Source organism: Alligator sinensis, unplaced genomic scaffold (genome assembly GCF_000455745.1).
Source record: "Alligator sinensis unplaced genomic scaffold, ASM45574v1 scaffold327_1, whole genome shotgun sequence".
In the NCBI taxonomy this organism is placed as follows: Eukaryota; Metazoa; Chordata; order Crocodylia; family Alligatoridae; genus Alligator; species Alligator sinensis.
In genome coordinates, this window is record NW_005842379.1 from 1,039,072 (window position 1) to 1,056,498 (window position 17,427).

Sequence of the window (17,427 nt, forward strand, 5' to 3'; positions counted from 1 at the left end):
CCCGCTACAGGGCCGGGAAGTCCGGGTGAGGGTGATCCCCTGCCCCCCATTAATGCTGACTTTCTGAAGGAACATCTTGAGAAGCTGGATACCTTCAAGTCAGCCGGCCCTGACAATCTTCACCCCAGGGTACTCAAGGAGCTCGCAATCATCATAGCCCAGCCTCTAGCACGGATCTTTGAAAACTCTTGGCGCTCTGGTGTAGTGCCCGAAGACTGGAAGAAGGCCAATGTGGTGCCTATCTTCAAGAAAGGGAGGAAAGTGGATCCGGCTAACTATAGGCCCATCAGCCTGACTTCTATCCCGGGGAAGATCTTAGAAAAGTTTATTAAAGAGGCCATCCTTAATGGACTGGCCGACGCCAACATCTTAAGGGATAGCCAGCACGGGTTTGTTGCGGGTAGGTCTTGCTTGACCAATCTCATTTCCTTCTACGACCAGGTGACCTATCACCTGGACAAGGGAGAAGAGATTGATGTCATATATCTTGACTTCAAAAAAGCCTTCGATCTGGTGTCCCATGATCGCCTCTTGGAGAAACTGGCCAATTGTCGCCTTGGGTCCTCCACGATCCGCTGGCTGGAAAATTGGCTCCGGGGTCGGACCCAGAGGGTAGTAATCGATGGAAGTCACTCATCGTGGTGTCCTGTGACCAGTGGGGTCCCCCAAGGCTCTGTCCTTGGACCCATACTGTTCAACATCTTCATTAATGATGTGGACACTGGAGTCAGAAGCGATCAGAACTGGCCAAGTTCGCCGATGACACCAAACTTTGGGGCAAAGCATCCACACCAGAAGACAGGCAGGTTATCCAGGCTGACCTGGACAGGCTCAGCAAGTGGGCGGACGAGAATCTGATGGTGTTCAACGCCGATAAATGCAAGGTTCTCCACCTTGGGAAAAAAAACCCGCAGCATCCTTATAGGCTCGGCAGTGCTATGTTGGCTAGCACTATGGAAGAAAGAGACTTGGGGGTCATCATTGACCACAAGATGAACATGAGCCTGCAATGCGATGCGGCGGCTAGTAAAGCGACCAAAACGCTGGCTTGCATCCACAGATGCTTCTCAAGCAAATCCCGGGATGTCATTCTCCCCCTGTACTCGGCCTTAGTGAGGCCGCAGCTGGAGTACTGTGTCCAGTTTTGGGCTCCACAATTCAAAAAGGATGTGGAGAAGCTTGAGAGAGTCCAGAGAAGAGCCACGCGCATGATCAGAGGTCAGGGAAGCAGACCCTACGATGACAGGCTGAGAGCCCTGGGGCTCTTTAGCCTGAAAAAGCACAGGCTCAGGGGTGATCTGATGGCCACCTACAAGTTTATCAGGGGTGACCACCAGTATCTGGGGGAACGTTTGGTCACCAGAGCACCCCAAGGGATGACGAGGTCGAACGGTCACAAACTACTTCAAGATCGTTTCAGGCTGGACATAAGGAAGAACTTCTTTACCGTCAGAGCCCCCAAGGTCTGAAACAGCCTGCCACCAGAGGTGGTTCAAGCGCCTTCACTGAACACCTTCAAGATGAAACTGGATGCTTATCTTGCTGGGATCCTATGACCCCAGCTGACTTCCTGCCCTTTGGGCGGGGGGCTGGACTCGATGATCTTCCGAGGTCCCTTCCAGCCCTGATGTCTATGAAACGTGCTCAGCCAGTAAAACTAAAATTAGGAAGTCTGGGTTATTCAGACAGGATAGCACACAGCCTGGGGCAGGATAGTGGTACCTGGAATAACCACTTGCGAGTCCACAGCTGGACTGAAGAAGCCATCTGTGAGAGGTATCTGTAAAGCTTATAAGAGGACCCTAACTGATTCTCACCTGTGGCAAAGTAAATGTACCTGCAGGAGGGAGATTTCTTCTTTCCCACTACTGAGCATGACTAGAGTTGGTAGAAGTATGGGGTTAGCATGTGGGCTGCTTTGAACTGGAAGGAAGTAAGATGAGAGTTTGTATTCCTGTAGTTGGAAAAATAGGTATTAGGTTTGAATTGGTCCTAGCAAAACTGGGGGTCACTTTTCATATTTCTCAGCACAAAAGAAAAATAGCGGCTTTGTGTGGGTTTTGCTGCAGCTGTAAGCCATCCTAGTGTCTGGAAGGTGATGCTAATCCTCTGTGTTTGCAGAATCTGTGTTTTGTGGCCTGAATAATTTCAGGAGAGACGCTCATAGCTATTTAATTCTTGATATGCCATGGCACTTATCAAGGTACTAGCAAATTGCCCATCAAGAATGGCGGGTGGGGACAGAGGCCTGTGTCCCTTTCCCCCACCCCACTTTGGGCTGCGGCTGGGGCTGGGGCATGGGCCATTCCCTCCTCTCCCCCGCCACTTCGGGCTGGGGCCACTCCCCACCTTCCCCCCACCCCTTCAGGGTGGGGCTGGAGCCTGGGATGCTCCCCATCTCCCCTCTGCCACTTTGGGCCGTGGCCATCTTCCCCCTTCTCCCCCCGCTGCTTCAGGACAGGGCTGGGGCCTGGGTTACTCCCCACCTGCCCCCCGCCACTTTGAGCTGGGGCCTGGGCCATTCATAGAATCATAGAATCATAGAAATAGGGTCAGAAGGGACCTTGTAGATCTTCAAGTCCAACCCCCTGCCTGGGCTGGAGGAAAGCTGGGCTCAAATGACCCCAGCCAGGTAGGCATTGAGCCGCTTCTTAAAGACCCCCAGGGTAGGAGCCAGCACCACTTCCCTTGGAAGTTGGTTCCGGATCCTAGCCGCCCTAACTGTGAAGTAGTTCTTATGGATGTCTAATCTAAACCTACTCTCCAACAACCTGTGGCCGTTATTCCTTGTTATCCCGGGGGGCGCTAGGGGAAACAAGGTCTCCCTCAAACCCTTCTCGTCACCCCTAGTGAGTTTATAGACAGCCACAAGGTTCCCCCTCAGCCTTCTCTTGTGAAGAGAAGGTCCCGTAGCCTCTCATTGTAGGGTCTGCCCTGCTGTCCCCGGATCATGCGGGTGACCCTCCTCTGGACCCTCTCAATGTTGTCCACATCCCTCTTGAAGTGGGGTGCCCAGAACTGGACACAGTACTACTCCAGCTATGGCCTGACCAGTGTTGCGTAGAGGGGGAGAATCACCTCCTTGGCCCTACTTGAGATGCACCTGTGGATGCACGATAGGGTCCGGTTAGCCCTGCCGACCGTGACCTCGCAATGTCGGCCCATGTTCATCTTGGAGTCAATGATGACTCCAAGATCCCTTCCTGCCTCTGTGCTCTTGCCCTCTGATCATGCACGTGACTTTCCCCTGGAGTCTCTCAAGCTTCTCAACATCCTTCGTGAATTGTGGAGCCCAGAATTGGACGCAGCACCCCAGCTGCGGCCTCACCAAGGCCGAGTACAGCGGGAGGATGTCATCCTGAGATTTATTTGAGAAGCATCTATGGATTCTAGCCAGAGTTTTGCTTGCTTTACCAGCTTCAACATTGCACTGGTGGCTCATGTCCATCTTGTGGTCAATCATGACCCCCAAGTCTCTTTCAGCCATGGTGCTAGCAAGTGTACCACTGCCAAGCCTATAAGTATGCTGTGGGTTCCCTCCCCCCTCCCCACCCCGAGGTGGAGTACCTTAGATTTACTGGTATTGAACGTCATCAGGTTTGTATCCGCCCAGTTACTAAGTTTATCCAAGTCAGCCTGGATCACTAGCCTGTCCTCAGGTGTGTAATTATTACTAGCAGTGTCCATAGGCAATGATTCAGCATAGTGCATACTTGAATGAATCAAGATCATTAAAGGTAGCATAGTGTTGCACTGAGGAGCTTATAGCCAACAAATAAAAATGCTTTTAGAAGATTTTTTTTTTTTGTAAAATCAGTTGCAGGACCTTAACCTCCATGATCACCCCCCACCCAGCCTCCTCCTGGAGCCTGATGTTTCTGTGCCATGAAGAAAGCCAAACACTGCTTCAGAGGCAACTTCAATATGAATGCCCTTCCTCACTTTCTTTCTAGTAGCTTGGAGCCTCCTGTTTATAAACCTCCTCAAGCTTAGTTGCTCACAGGGATGGAGACTTTAGAGATGCAATTAGGAAACTCAGCATGAAGCAGAAAGTGAGGCCAAACAACCTTAAGAACAAGAACCATAGGGGATGTGAGTCAGGAGAGTGCCTGCGATGTAATGTAACTGGGAGCAAGAGGCAGCAAGCCTCGGTACTAAAGGCAGAGAGGTAGTGAGGGTGATGCGGAAGGATTAACACCTAACTGGGCAAGCACATGGGACTAAATGGCCTGGTCCTGCATATCCATGTACTCTCTTCCCCCACAAAACAAATGATTGTGTTGTGCTTTCTGATTCATTCTTCCAAGCCCTCTTGGACTGGTGAAGGGGAGCAGTAAAAGCACGGCTCACCATGAAGATCCAGACTGTATCCTGTGTGTGGAGTGACAGTCCCCTCAATAACAGAAGCATCTCAGTCTGCTCTGTGCTTCTCACTCAGCTGCTGTTTTGTAAGCACTTTGCTAGTTCAACCCAGATCAGGGCAGCCTACACTTGCTGAAATGGTAGTGATTTTTGTGCTAACAAGTTAGGGACTGAAGCAGCATGTGGAGGTGAAATTGCTTAAATATCTGTCCTGAGCTGTATGGTTCCTACTGTGACAGCAGGCTGATTTCAGTCTTGCCTTAACTTCCCTCAATTGTATTTTGTGGTAGCAACCCAGACGCAACCCACGTATGTTGGCTGTTCTTGAGAACCGCAAAATGATTATGGAAGGCCAGATAAGCTATTCTGCTATGGAAAAAAAAATAGCCAACCCCTAAGGTTTACATAAAGAGTAAACAAAACTGCAGCTACCCACAAGGAGTTACATTCATGGAGAGAGACAGAACCACATTGTTCAAAAATCAGAGAGGAACAATGAGGTTCAATGAGAAGCAGAGTCCTAAGCCAGTTCTGCCAAGAAGCTGGCATGTGTCTGCTTAACGTAACCTCACCTCTTCCTTCTCCTTGCTTGTGGAATATTTGTGCTGTGCTGCTCAGCATAGTGAATAAGCACATAACAAAGCTCATCTTTCTCCTCCCAGGAGTTGTAGGCCAGGGGAAAAAAGGCATAGCTATGAATGCCCCATAGTCCTTTCCATATTTTGCCTGCCTAGATTAGCCTTGCTAATACTTCATTCCTCATCCTTGGGAGCTTCATCATCTGTGCAACATTCGATTTTTTGCCATCCAGCATGTTATATATAAGTAATGTTTATATTGAAGTAATGCCTACAATCCAGTTCGTTGTTCTGAGTCCTATTTCTATGTCTAGTAAATGATAGTTCCTCCCACAAGAAGCTTGCAATGTAAAAGGTAAGACATTAGGAGGATGATACAGGCAGGTGGGTTGGGGTTGGGGTGCAAATGATGGGGTAATAAAGAAATAACAGGAGACATACAATTCCTTGTCAGTTGGGAGCAGCACTTTGCCAAAAGCCCTAAGGACTCTGAAGCTTCAGTGTCATACATCTCTAATTTCTTGGCATGCTACACGGGTCTCAATCTGTGCTATGTGTAGTCACACGTGAGCACAAAGTCAACAGGAGTTGTCTACTCTGATTCATGTTTATGGACTGCTAGATACCACTGAGACAAGCAGTACATTGAAGTAGTAGGTTTAGTCTTATTCTCTGTCAAGAAGTGACAATGTCAATGTTCTGTCAGCAATTTTGATCACAGAAAAGCAAATAATAAAACAATTAAGCTCTGGTTGACTGTGTACTGTTCGTATGATCTGGTTTTTCATTAACTAAGCTCTTTGCATTAACAGTCAGTCCTTATCATTACAAGAGGCAGTGTTCTAAAGTTATTGGATTTGGGCCATATGTAATTGCTACCTTTACTGGAGAACAATCTGTTTCAGTTTACTGTGCTAGGCACAAGGTCAAGGAGTATCATCTCGAGACTTCTGATAAAACAAGCAAAAGAAAAACTTCCTTGGCCACCCCATATTCTCACCCTTAGCAGGTTTTGTACAGAGACTGGTGCACAGTGGGATATGATTTAGGTTTGAGTACACACATCATCTGTGAACATCTGTATAGACAAAGAAGTGAAATTCTGGCCCTGTAGATATTGGGACAAAATACCCATTTACTTCAGTGCGTCCAGGATTTTGCCCAAGGTCAAAAACTGTTGTAATTCCTCTCCCTTTCTGTTGAACCTCCCTCACAACCCGGGGCATAACATCAGCATTTGTGCAGATGATGCAGACACATTGGAGACAGTCCAGAGGAGAGCAAAAAGATTGATAAGTGGTTTAGAAAATGTTTGAGGAAATGTTGAAGGGATTGGGTTTGTTTAGTCTAGAAAAATGAAAACCAAGAGGGAAAATGATAACAGTCTTCTTATGGCAAAGGCCATTATAAGGAGGGCAATGATCAGTTGTTCTCCTTGGCTACTGAGATTAGATCAAGAAGTAATCATATAACTTTGCAAGCAAGATCATTTAGGTTAGATATTAAGGACAATTTTTCAAGCTTGGAAGATAGTGAAGAACTGGAACAAGCTGCCTAGGGAGGTAGTAGAATCCCCATCACTGGAGCATTTCAAGAACAAGTTAAGGCAAATGTGGGTCAGAGAGTCTAGGTATATCTGACTCTGCCCACAGCAAGGCAAAGGATGGACAAGATGACCTCCTGAGGTCTTTTCCAGCTCTACCTTTCTATGATTTCTATTTGAGTCTAAAGCTAACAAACAGAAAGGCCTCAGGCTGTGATTCTATCATATGGTATAAACTGGGGGTCTCAAACACTTGACCCAACCCCTGACTGGATCCAGACCACAGGGCTCCTCGCAGGCTGGATGCATGGAGCAAGTGGCTGCAACAAGTCCAGTAGAGGGGGGTCTGCCAGGAGTCTGGAGGCAGTGGCCAGGGTTTAGTGGCAACAATTTGGAGAGAGGGGGGTACACTATATATCTCACAGCTCTCCTGCCATCGAAGACCACATCCAGCAGGTCTCAGAGGCCCTGAATTCTGTGGCAGGCCATGCCCTTTTAGCCATGCCCCCAACTTCTGGTAGTTTGGCAGGCTAGATGGAGTGGCTCCACAAATTGGATCCTTGTTTGACACCCCTGGTATAAACTGAGCAGCTTTCAACTCTGGTGTTGCAGTAAGTTAGCTGTAAAGATTTAGGAAGTGGCACATTTCTCTTTGAAACAGAAATGAACCAATATACTTGCAAAATGTTTTAGTAACTTGCTGTTAGAGACACCATGATTTTAATGAGAACAAGAACTGAACACTGTGACCTTCAAAGATGTGAAAACACTTCTTTTCTCAAGAAAAGCAACATTAATCCTGGTCTCTTTTCCAGATTTCAGTTGTGAAGCTGTAGTCTGTAGACCTAAATTTCTCTTCTGGTTTCATTACTCGGTATATTTTTCCTTTACTGCACCGTCACATTGCATTGTGCATTTTTAGCAGCTGCCATATTTTAATCCGAAGATGGCTGTATTTCATTAGATGGGGTGGCGCAATGATTCCTCTGTGTGGGATCTCGTTGTGAACAAAAAATATAGAATTAGTGTAATATTAAGCTTGAGAAATCAATAGAAGTCAAGACATGCATGTTATTTCTGAAGGCTTAATTTACAAAGGTTTTTTTTTTGCCCTTGTTCTTTATGCCTTAAAATCTCCTCTGTCTTTATGTACTGTTAACTTATTTGTCAGTTAATGCATTATATATTATGACAGAATTCCATATGCAACTTCACGTGTACTTTTTGTTAAATCCAATATATAGTCTATGGGCCTGTGTAGACGAAACAGGGGTTTACTTTGCCCTAAATTGAAGCGGTGGGTTTTTAAAAACACCATTTCAATTTAGGGCAAAGTAAACCCCTGTGTTGTGTACATCCATGTCTTAGACCTGACTCTCCGGCAGCAGGGAGGGGAGAGGAAGCTGCTGGCGGGTGGAGCGGCCCTGGGTGGGGAAGGGGCTGGTGCTTCCCTCAACTGCAGTGGTGGCATCCACCCCCAGGTAGCACCCACCCACAGACACCCAGCTCATGTGGTCCTGGGGTGCACTGCAGCCACGGAGGGAAGGACTGAGTCCCCCGCAGCTCATGGAGGTAGGCAGGCTCCGGCAGGGGTGGAAAAAGATCAAGCTTGCTGCTTTTTTATTTTTTTTCTTCGGTGGAGCCTGCCTTCCCAGGCTGCTGCCAGGCTGCCTGCACGGTCTGCCTACACAACCCCTGAGCTGCACACAGCCCAGTGCTTTGCTCTGTGGCTGCAGGGCAGCAAACAAACTCCTCAGAGGTGTTTTAGTTTACTGCACCCTAAAGTCATTTAAGAACATTATGCTGCTGAATGTGCTACAGCGGCTGGAATTAATGTGCAATACCCTGACAATGTGTGCAAACACGAATGCCATTAAAGCAGTGCAAAAGCATTTAACCTGATTTAAAGTGTCATGCACTCATGCCCCTCATTTCATCACACATGCCTTTTCACACTGGTTCAGAATGTTTAAACCTCAATGAGACATGCAAAACAAGCCTAGTTTGAAGAAAATAGACTCAGTATTTTTAAATCTATGAATTTGAAATTTCATATGACCTAAAAATGTGAGACAGCCCAAGAGTCTAGGTCTCTCTAGCCTTGAAATAAAAGTTTTGAAGACCAAACCAAAGTTTGAACTTGCTAACTGTAAGGCAGGCCTTAGTAATCACTATTCATTGGCATGGTGTTAACTTCACTGTTAATTCCTTCATTCTATTCCACACATCCATTTGAACTTCCCTATGTTGGGTTCTGAAACTCAACCATAAATGACCCTGTTCTTTCCTTCTGGACAGAGATCTCCCTAATTCCCTTCCCTCTCTCCCCAAGGAGACCATTATAATTTCATCCTGGAAAAATTGCTGATAAAATTACTCCTTTGTTTGCCTAGCACAATAGGAGCCTGGCCTAGGCTGCTATTGCAATATAAATATTACAAATGTACAAGTTCAAAGTACAAATCTGAGGCTTTGAAAAAAGAAAATCACAACTTTGAAAGTGAAGGATTCTATCAAAATAGAAAATGAACTCTTTGCCATGGAGCAAAGTTATTAAATCATGTCTCAAATGTATGCCTTAGGTTAGAACTTTTCAAAGGAGCCTTTGGCAATTCCACCTATGAATTTCAGTGTATAGAGATACATGATTCCATTGGGCTTTTCTGAAAAATCCTGACATTTCAAATGATTAGGTGGAGGAATTGAGACAACAGAAGCCACTGGAGCAGTAGTGTAACTAAGGTAGGAAAGCAGGGCACTAGTCCTAGATGCCCACCTAGAGGCGGCACAAAAATGGCACCCACCATCACTGCCAGCAACAGCAACCCAGCCACTGCCATTTTTCCTGGGAGCAGAGTTGCTCATCTAGACCTCTGCTTTGCAGCATTTGGTAGTAATTTAGCTCTTTCAAGAAGTAATCTGTGAAGAGCAGCCTCGGTTGAACACACCCTGGAGAAGAAATTCCCCATAGTGTTTGGTGAGGGGAAAATTTGCCACCTCACTAGTGGTGTCCTGGCTCAGTGGATAAGAGGAAGATTTCAAACTCCAGGGCTGCCAATTCAGCCCTTGTCTTAATCCCTACATTCACTACAAATGTAAAACTAAATGCCGTGGTGATGAATAAATATCTTTGTACAAACACAAGTAGGCAAAGATCTTGTTTCAAAGACAAGATCTTTAATTTCATATTTGTTTATTTTTAAATCCAGGAGCATTGGGGGCATGAGAACAAAGAAGTGAAACCCAACCAAAATGACATACCCTGTCCAAAGCGAAAAGCAAAAGGTAAACAAACAGCATACCGCTAAGTGAGACTTTATACCATTTTGCATTCTTCATAGTCTAAGGTATTTCTAAAGCCTGTAAGGCCATTCTGAAACTCATATCCAATGGGTTTTGACTCCCCTCTAATGTTGGTTCTACTCTATTGTAACTTCATTTACTTAATGGAATCACTTCTGATTGGCACCAGCATAAATGTCTGGTATGATTGCTTTTACATTGCCTTCAAGTGCCTATGATTTTTAATAGTGATTTTGGATATGTAAATGTGCAGATTTCCTGTGATGGTCAGAACTGCAGCACAGTGCTTTCACCCAAGTGTTAAAATGGAAGCATTTGGGGTTTGCTCCTAGGAAGTGGTGACCACTTGGGAGCTAAGCCAGCACAGTATTGTAGATGTTCTCTTGACTTCAGTTGGACTGTTTGCATGCTTGAGGCTAAGCATATGTCAAATGATTGGCTAGATCAAGAACAGTAGACGGAGTAAGAGGCAATTCAATTCTAATCGTGGTCACAGAAGTTTTAATTCCACTGACCTTACCAAAGCTGCTCTGATTTATATGGGCATAAGTGAAACCTGAATTGGGTCCATAAAATCATCTGTCACTTTACTCTCCTGGCTAAAGTCTAATCTCCCCCTAACCTGGGATAACACAAATTAGTTGAGATAACAGATACTTGCCTGCTGGTTTATTGCAGTGAGCAGTTGCACAAGCTCTGTAAAAATTTTGCCTTTTGAGCTGAGAGCTCAAACCTCATGCATGTGGCTCTTCTAAGAAAGTTAAGCTCAGAGTATACACTGTCTAAAGTCTACAGTGGTGAAAGGAGTCATCTTAGGAGTACTTCTGTTGTGAAAACCTTGGAATAGCCCACTTAGCCACTTAGCCCATGCAACAAAGAGTTGGGAAGGTCTTAATCTATTTTGCAATGGACAACTTTCCAGCTCGCCTGTTGCCACTCACTAGTGCTCCAGAAAAGACCAATGCCTCAGTGGGCTCTGGAAATGCCCTCTGGGCCCCGGGCACAGGGTTGGTCATGAATGCCACGTGCCCCTGGAGACTGGGTAGGCACGTTGACCACCCGCAGGCAGCGGCAGTGGTGTCGGCGGCAAGCTCCCGCAGGCAGCCATGGCAGTGTCAGCAGCGGGGGGAGAGGGGTGGTGAGTGCCAATTGGCAGTCGGTGACCACCTGAAGATGCTGCCAGCTGCGTCAGCAGCAGCCAGAGGCTATCAGGGACCACTTTCAGATACCACTGGAGGTGTCGGTGGAGAAAAGGGGGTGGCGAATGGCGACTGCCCACAGGTGCTGCCAGCAGCATTGGTGGCGCTTTTCACAGGGGGTGCGCTGCCAATCTCAGGGGGTGCACATGCACCAGCATGCACCCCCTATGCATCGCCAGTGAAGTTGGTGCATACTCACAGCTGCATGGGGGAAGCTTTGATTGCTGCTACCCACCTTGTATACTTGCTCAGTGGTTACACTAAAGAGATGTGACCCTTTGCTGTTGCAGCCTTGCACTCTGTGCTCAGAGAACCTATCAGCTGGACTGTGTAGTCCATCTCCCTGTTAGTGCAGGGAAGGAAGCTATCTGGTTCCTTTCAGGTCAGGGGTGGGCAATTATTTGTGCTGGAGGGTCACTTAGGCTAGGGATAGATATTCAAAAAGCCTGAACCTGAACTGATTCAATCTTTGCAGTTAAGTTTAACTTGGCTAGGCTGAACCGGTTTGTAACTGTAAAGACATCCCCTCTGGACTGAAGAAATGCTGGCACATGCCTGCAGTGGCTCAGGCTAAAAGTCAGGGGCCACTGGAGCAGCCCTCCCTTCCCTTCTTCAGTACTGAGCTGGGGCAGGGGGGGTGTGGCCAGGCCCCATCAGGACTCTGATTCAAGAGTGGTTCCCCCAACCCTCCTGACCAGGAGGGAGCCAGCAGGGAGTTGATAACAGAGCATTGAGTTACACAGCAGGGAGTTACACAGGGAGTTGTTAGCATTTATCAACCCATCAAACAAAACAAAAGCCTCTTTCTCATTAGTTTAATTAGAGGGATATTACCAGCTACCTGTTGATTAGCTCCAAAAAGCCCTAAGCCAACACTGTCCTGTCTACCTTTGTCCTGTCTCCCACAGCAATGGACTATAGCCAGCACGTGGTATGCTAGCTAATGCTGAGAGGTGTATGTGTAAGGCAGAGGAGAGAGGGATATCCCTGCTTAAGCATGAAGTGGGGGTGGGGGGTAGGAAGCAGGGGGAATCCAGACAGACCCTGCTGTACCTACAGTCTCTGCCAGAGCTCCAGCCAGGGAGCAGAGGGGTAGGGCCAACCCTGCTGGGCTGGAGCAGAGAGCAGAGCCCCACCCAGGGTTGGAAAGCATCTAGGGTGCTGGGGGACTGATTTAAATTAAACAAGGAAGGGGTCTGGGACAGACATTGCATAAACCGTTTAACCCAAATCAGTTAAGTCTGATACTACATTCAACGAGGTTTATCTCAGACCTGTTTCAGCCATTTTCAAACTAGTTTATGTGCTCTGAACATGCGTTCTGTTACAGGTTTAAACCAGTTTCTGATCACTTAAACCAGTTTGTGTGTAATGTCTGTCCCTAGCCTATGGGAGTTTTGGTGAGGTGTTGCAAGCCAGGCCAGCAGCCCCCACCCCCTGCCTACAACAGCTAAGTGGCTCTGCCTTGCATGTGGCCAGGCAGGGTAGGATGGGGCCCGTGGTCAGGCAAGAAGAGCCATCTGGGAGCAGGATGGGTGGGTGGGGCCAGAGGCGAGGTTGGGATTGGGATCAGGATTGCAGGGTTGTGACTGGGATCAGGATTGCAGGGTTGTGACAGCACAGGGCAATGGATGCCTGTTGCAGGGACATGCAGGCAACGGATTGCGGCTCTGCCCCAGGCCCCAGTCTATTATTCTAATCCCAGCCTTGCCCACCCATCCCACTCCCAGATGTCTCTCCCTGCCCGCCTGTGGCTCCATCCCATCCACCCACCTGAGTGTGCCTGCACACATAGGCCCTGGGCAGATCTCCATGGAAACCTCACCCACCTGTTCCATCCAGTACCCCCAGCAGTGGATGTGGGGCAGACAGGACAGGGTGCCCAGGCAATGGGGCCAGGTCCAGCCATAGGGACAGAGACTAACAGCAGCAGCTGGAAAGAGCTGCCTCTGCAGAGCTGCTGGGAAGCACGTCCAGCCACTCTGCTGCCCCAGGCCCACTGCACACCCAAGTGTGGCAAGACCAGCCACATGCACCATGGCCCAGGCTGCGGGCCATATTTTGCCCACCACTGTCTCAGGTACACAGGCCTAGGAAAGGATTACTCAAGGATTGCCTTGAAAATCAGGCACATGCCAAAGTTATTTCCCCTTGAATGACTTGCTTTCTTCTTTCTTACATCACACTATTAGTGCCGGGAAAAGCAAAAAAGGTACATTGAAAATGCAGCCCAAAAACAGATACAGGCCTCACTCATGGCTTTGCAAACAGAAAACATAGCAGGAAAAAGAACTAACATGAAGAGGTGACAGGGGGCAAAATCTAGTTTAGTCAGAGAGGAACTGCTCTCTTAAAGGCTCTTCCACTTTCCCCCTAGTTGTTGCTACCTCCTGCCCTCTATCTTAGGCCCTGGTATGTAGGTTACACCTGCTGTCAATGAATAACTTATGCCACTCCTGACATAATTTCTTAATGAAATGCTTATTTGGCACTTACTCCTTTCTTTTTTTCCACTTACACGTAGTAAGTACCGATTGGAATCTAAGCATGATTAGAACGTCTTCTGTTACATTAGAACTTGCTCCCATGTACCCAGTATTTGTTGGCTTTCAAGTGGTATTACCATTTTATTGGTTAAATATTTGTGGGAGTGTTATCTGATTGGAAAGAATTGTCAAGGCTTAGAGAACAAGAAAGAAAAATGGTCCAAATTTAAAAAAAATAAATCTGCTCAAATGACTTCAAGCCTGTTGACTTTTATTAAAGGGTTTAATGCTTTTTTTTTTCCTGCATAAAGTGGTGGAAGTCTTCCTGCAGAAGACTCTGTAAGCCTTGAGAAGCTAGTGAAGGAACATTATTTATAGGCACTCTAGGACTTAGGCTGGCTTTCACTGAACTCTCTCAAGGGGAATTTAGGTGGGCTCAGATCCTAACACACAGATTCTCAAGCTCTCTGGGCTAGATCCTGCAGAGGTTCAGCACATGGGGTGAGTCTGTGGGTGTGAACCTGAGCACTGGCCCACTCCTCCATGCCCGATGACTGTGCAAGGCTATGTTATCTGGCCCACAGGACTCCCTGCAGTTCTAGAAATTTGGCAGTAGGGGAACAGCAATTGACACTGCCACTGGTCCCCCAAAACCAAATTTCCAGATCGATGGGGAGTCCTGAAGGTCAGATGATATGGCTTCACAGACTAGATCTGGGCATGTGCCAGGGGCTAAACACTACTGAATTAGACTGTAAGCTCCTTGGAGCAGGGTCTCTCTTATAGCACGTTACAATGGGCATCAGACAAATGAGAGATCTCTTGTGCATCTACCTAACCTGCATCAATGACTGTCAGTTTGCACATCCAGCAGGTGAAGATTTGTGTTTCAGAGACATAATATAAGAGTTTGTACTGAAAACATATCCCGGGGCATATTTCTTTTTCTTTATATGTCATTTATGAGTATCTGAGATACCAACTTGATAAGCAAGCTGTGGGTTTCATCTGCCATTTTCTTTTCTCAGAAGAAAACAAAATGCACACAAAGGGTCTACAGTTTTGAAAGGTCAATAATTACAGATAAAATGCAAACCTAAGGCTTAGAAAGAAAATTCCTCCATTAGGCAATAAAACGTGTGGAGTTTGACTTTCTTACGCAAGAGAGAGAGACTTTCTAGTTGGCTGGCAACTGTACCAACAGTGCCTACAAGGTTATTGATTAATCAGCCTATTGTTACACCCTCCTTTCATTAATCCAAATATTTCCCTTTACTCCTCTGTTCCTGCATAACTTTGTTTGAAGCCATGTTAGAGAAGATTACTTTAAATACTGTGTTACTAATTTAAAATACAATCTCTTCTTTTTCTGTCTTGGAAAATTCCAGGTGTAGCACCTTGTACTTGAAAAAAAAAAAAAAAAAAACAATATCTAGGTTTAAATAAGAGGGAATTCTCTAAACTAGGATCTATGGCTTTTTGTGCTGTCCAAGTTAGGGACATACAGTGCCCCGTCCTCAGGTGATGACAGTCCTTGGCTGACACATCAGCCTAGTCCATTGTCTGTATGGGGCTCTCCATAAGGATCCAGCATTTTGGGATGTTGAGGCCAGTTGTTCTGGTTCAGGAACTCTTAGTTGAATTGTACAATTATGGTACCAACATCACCAGAATATTGGTAGTAGCATGAATTGGCTACTATTCACCTTTAGTAGTGATGAAAATTTTCAGACCAATGGCCCCAAAGCTTGCTTGCAGTCTTCTTCATCCTCACAACAGGGAGATATGGACACTACAGCAATGCTGTCCCATCCACAGGGCTGTAGTCATGTAGAGAGATTGCAACTAAAAAGCAAAAGCAAAATTCAGCCTTTGCTAATTCATTTGGTCTTTGCTAAGCCCAGCATTTCTTCTGGGATCACTAGTTCTGATAGGTATCTTTCAATACAGCAGGCACTGTCTGGATGGCAGTCACCAGCTCATGCCATGCAGGGTGTAAAGCAATCACTGGAAGGGAACAGCTTCTAGCCACTTTGTAGAATAATCAGTTTGTGATTGGAGCATGTGAGCTAGTCATTTTAATCTGCCATGCCCTATAATGGACTGACTAGCTCTCAGACCTTCTCTACCTTTGTGACCTTCAAGACAGCTCTTGGCTCTTCCCGGAGGCATCAGCCCTATAGAACAGACAAGTTTAGGGTATGGCAAAGTGTACTAGTTAGCTCAAAGTATAAGGATAAAAGACTTGCCCCTTGTGGGCACTCTTACCCAGCAGTTTATTAAGCTAAACCACAAGTAACTTAGCCCTTTTCTACTACTAATCACTGAAGACAGTGAAAACAGATTATCAGGACTTCAGTGATGGGAGATATTGCTAGAAAAAGTTCTGACGGAGTGAAAGACCCAAGCTGAGCCATTCTGGCTCACCACCAGGAAGCATTGCCGACCTCACTGTAGAGGGATTAATGCAGTAGTAATGACTCAGGCCAATGAAACACAGTTAAATAACTTTCTGAAACAAGAAAGACTCTCTTGTTGCTTTCTAATATTGTTTGACATCGAGAAAGCAAAGTGGCACCCCCCTGCCTGTACGGAAATGAGGCAGGATATGGCAAAGTGGCACACCCCTGCCTGTACGGAAATGAGGCAGGATGGCCAATATCTTTAATTTTTAGACAAAGAAAAAGGCTATAAATGCCTTCAGATCAAAACTCTTGGTTAAATCCTCAGCAACCATAGCTGTGAGGGCTAGAAATGTGTTTTTTGATTTTGTTTGCGGGGAGGGCAAGGGTCCTGCGAAATTGAGTGAACTCTCTTATTCAACAGCCCTTTATTACTATTATTATTAAGGCTCCTGTGCCTAGGATCAGAGTCTAATTCACAGGATTTAATCTGGGTCAGCAAGGGCACCTATACATATACATTGAGGCTGCTCCAATGCGCTGTAATTGCAGGACATCAGAACAGACTCAGTTAATCGAGTCTGCTGGAGCGTGGTAATTACCGCACCCCAGCGGACTCCAGCATCACATGTATCAGCATCCTCATGCTAAAAATGACAACTGCACTTTAAGTAAAGCTCATTTGATAAGCTTTACTTAAAGCACCCCTGCCACCATTTTTCAGAGGAGTGAAGCTGATACAATGACACTCTGAGCACTTTAATTAGAGCTGCTCTCCAATTAAAGCATTCCCCACACCCTGCCCCCCACATGCGCGTGCGTGCGCGCACACACACACACACACACACACCCCCCTCCCAGAGCATATATATAAATGCCCTAACATCCCAGATCAGAAGGGCAAGGGGCATTCCTTTCAGTGTTTTAAAAGATAGGCATGTCCAAGAGAGAGATTTGTTACTATTAATTCTTGCTGTGTGCAAAATAACTTAACACAAGCTCCAAGCTCCAGCTCCCTAGCAGCTAAGTGTCAAAAGTCTCAGCTTCTAATGACAATTCAGTATGTGTAACACCTACAGGATTCCTCCTAGAGATGTGTGGAGTGCAGGCTCCACTGCAGAAATAGGACTTTCACACTTGGCTTTGAAATGAGGACTCAGCATGTCAGTAATTCTAACTACCATGCAAGTTAATTGCTGTTAGTTAGTTTTGCAACCATCAAATTATCATAGAATAAATGAGAGATGACCAAGTTTTCTTTAAAGTTGAGAGAGGTGGTTAGCCTTCTTAGTCTGAAGTCAGAAGGCAGGATAGAGTTGCACCTTATAGACTAAATCAGAGATGCATAGCATAAACTTTTATAAGCAGTAGCTTACTTCATCAGATGCTGTGAAGGGATAGGTGCTGTTCCCCATGTTCCTTCACACCATCTGATGAAGCAAATCACTGCTTATGAAAGCTAATGTATCTATGCTTTAGTCTATAAAGTGCAAATCTCCCCTTCCTTCTTTAAAATGGCCAGTGGGAGAGTATAGCCTGACATTCCAGGTGCAA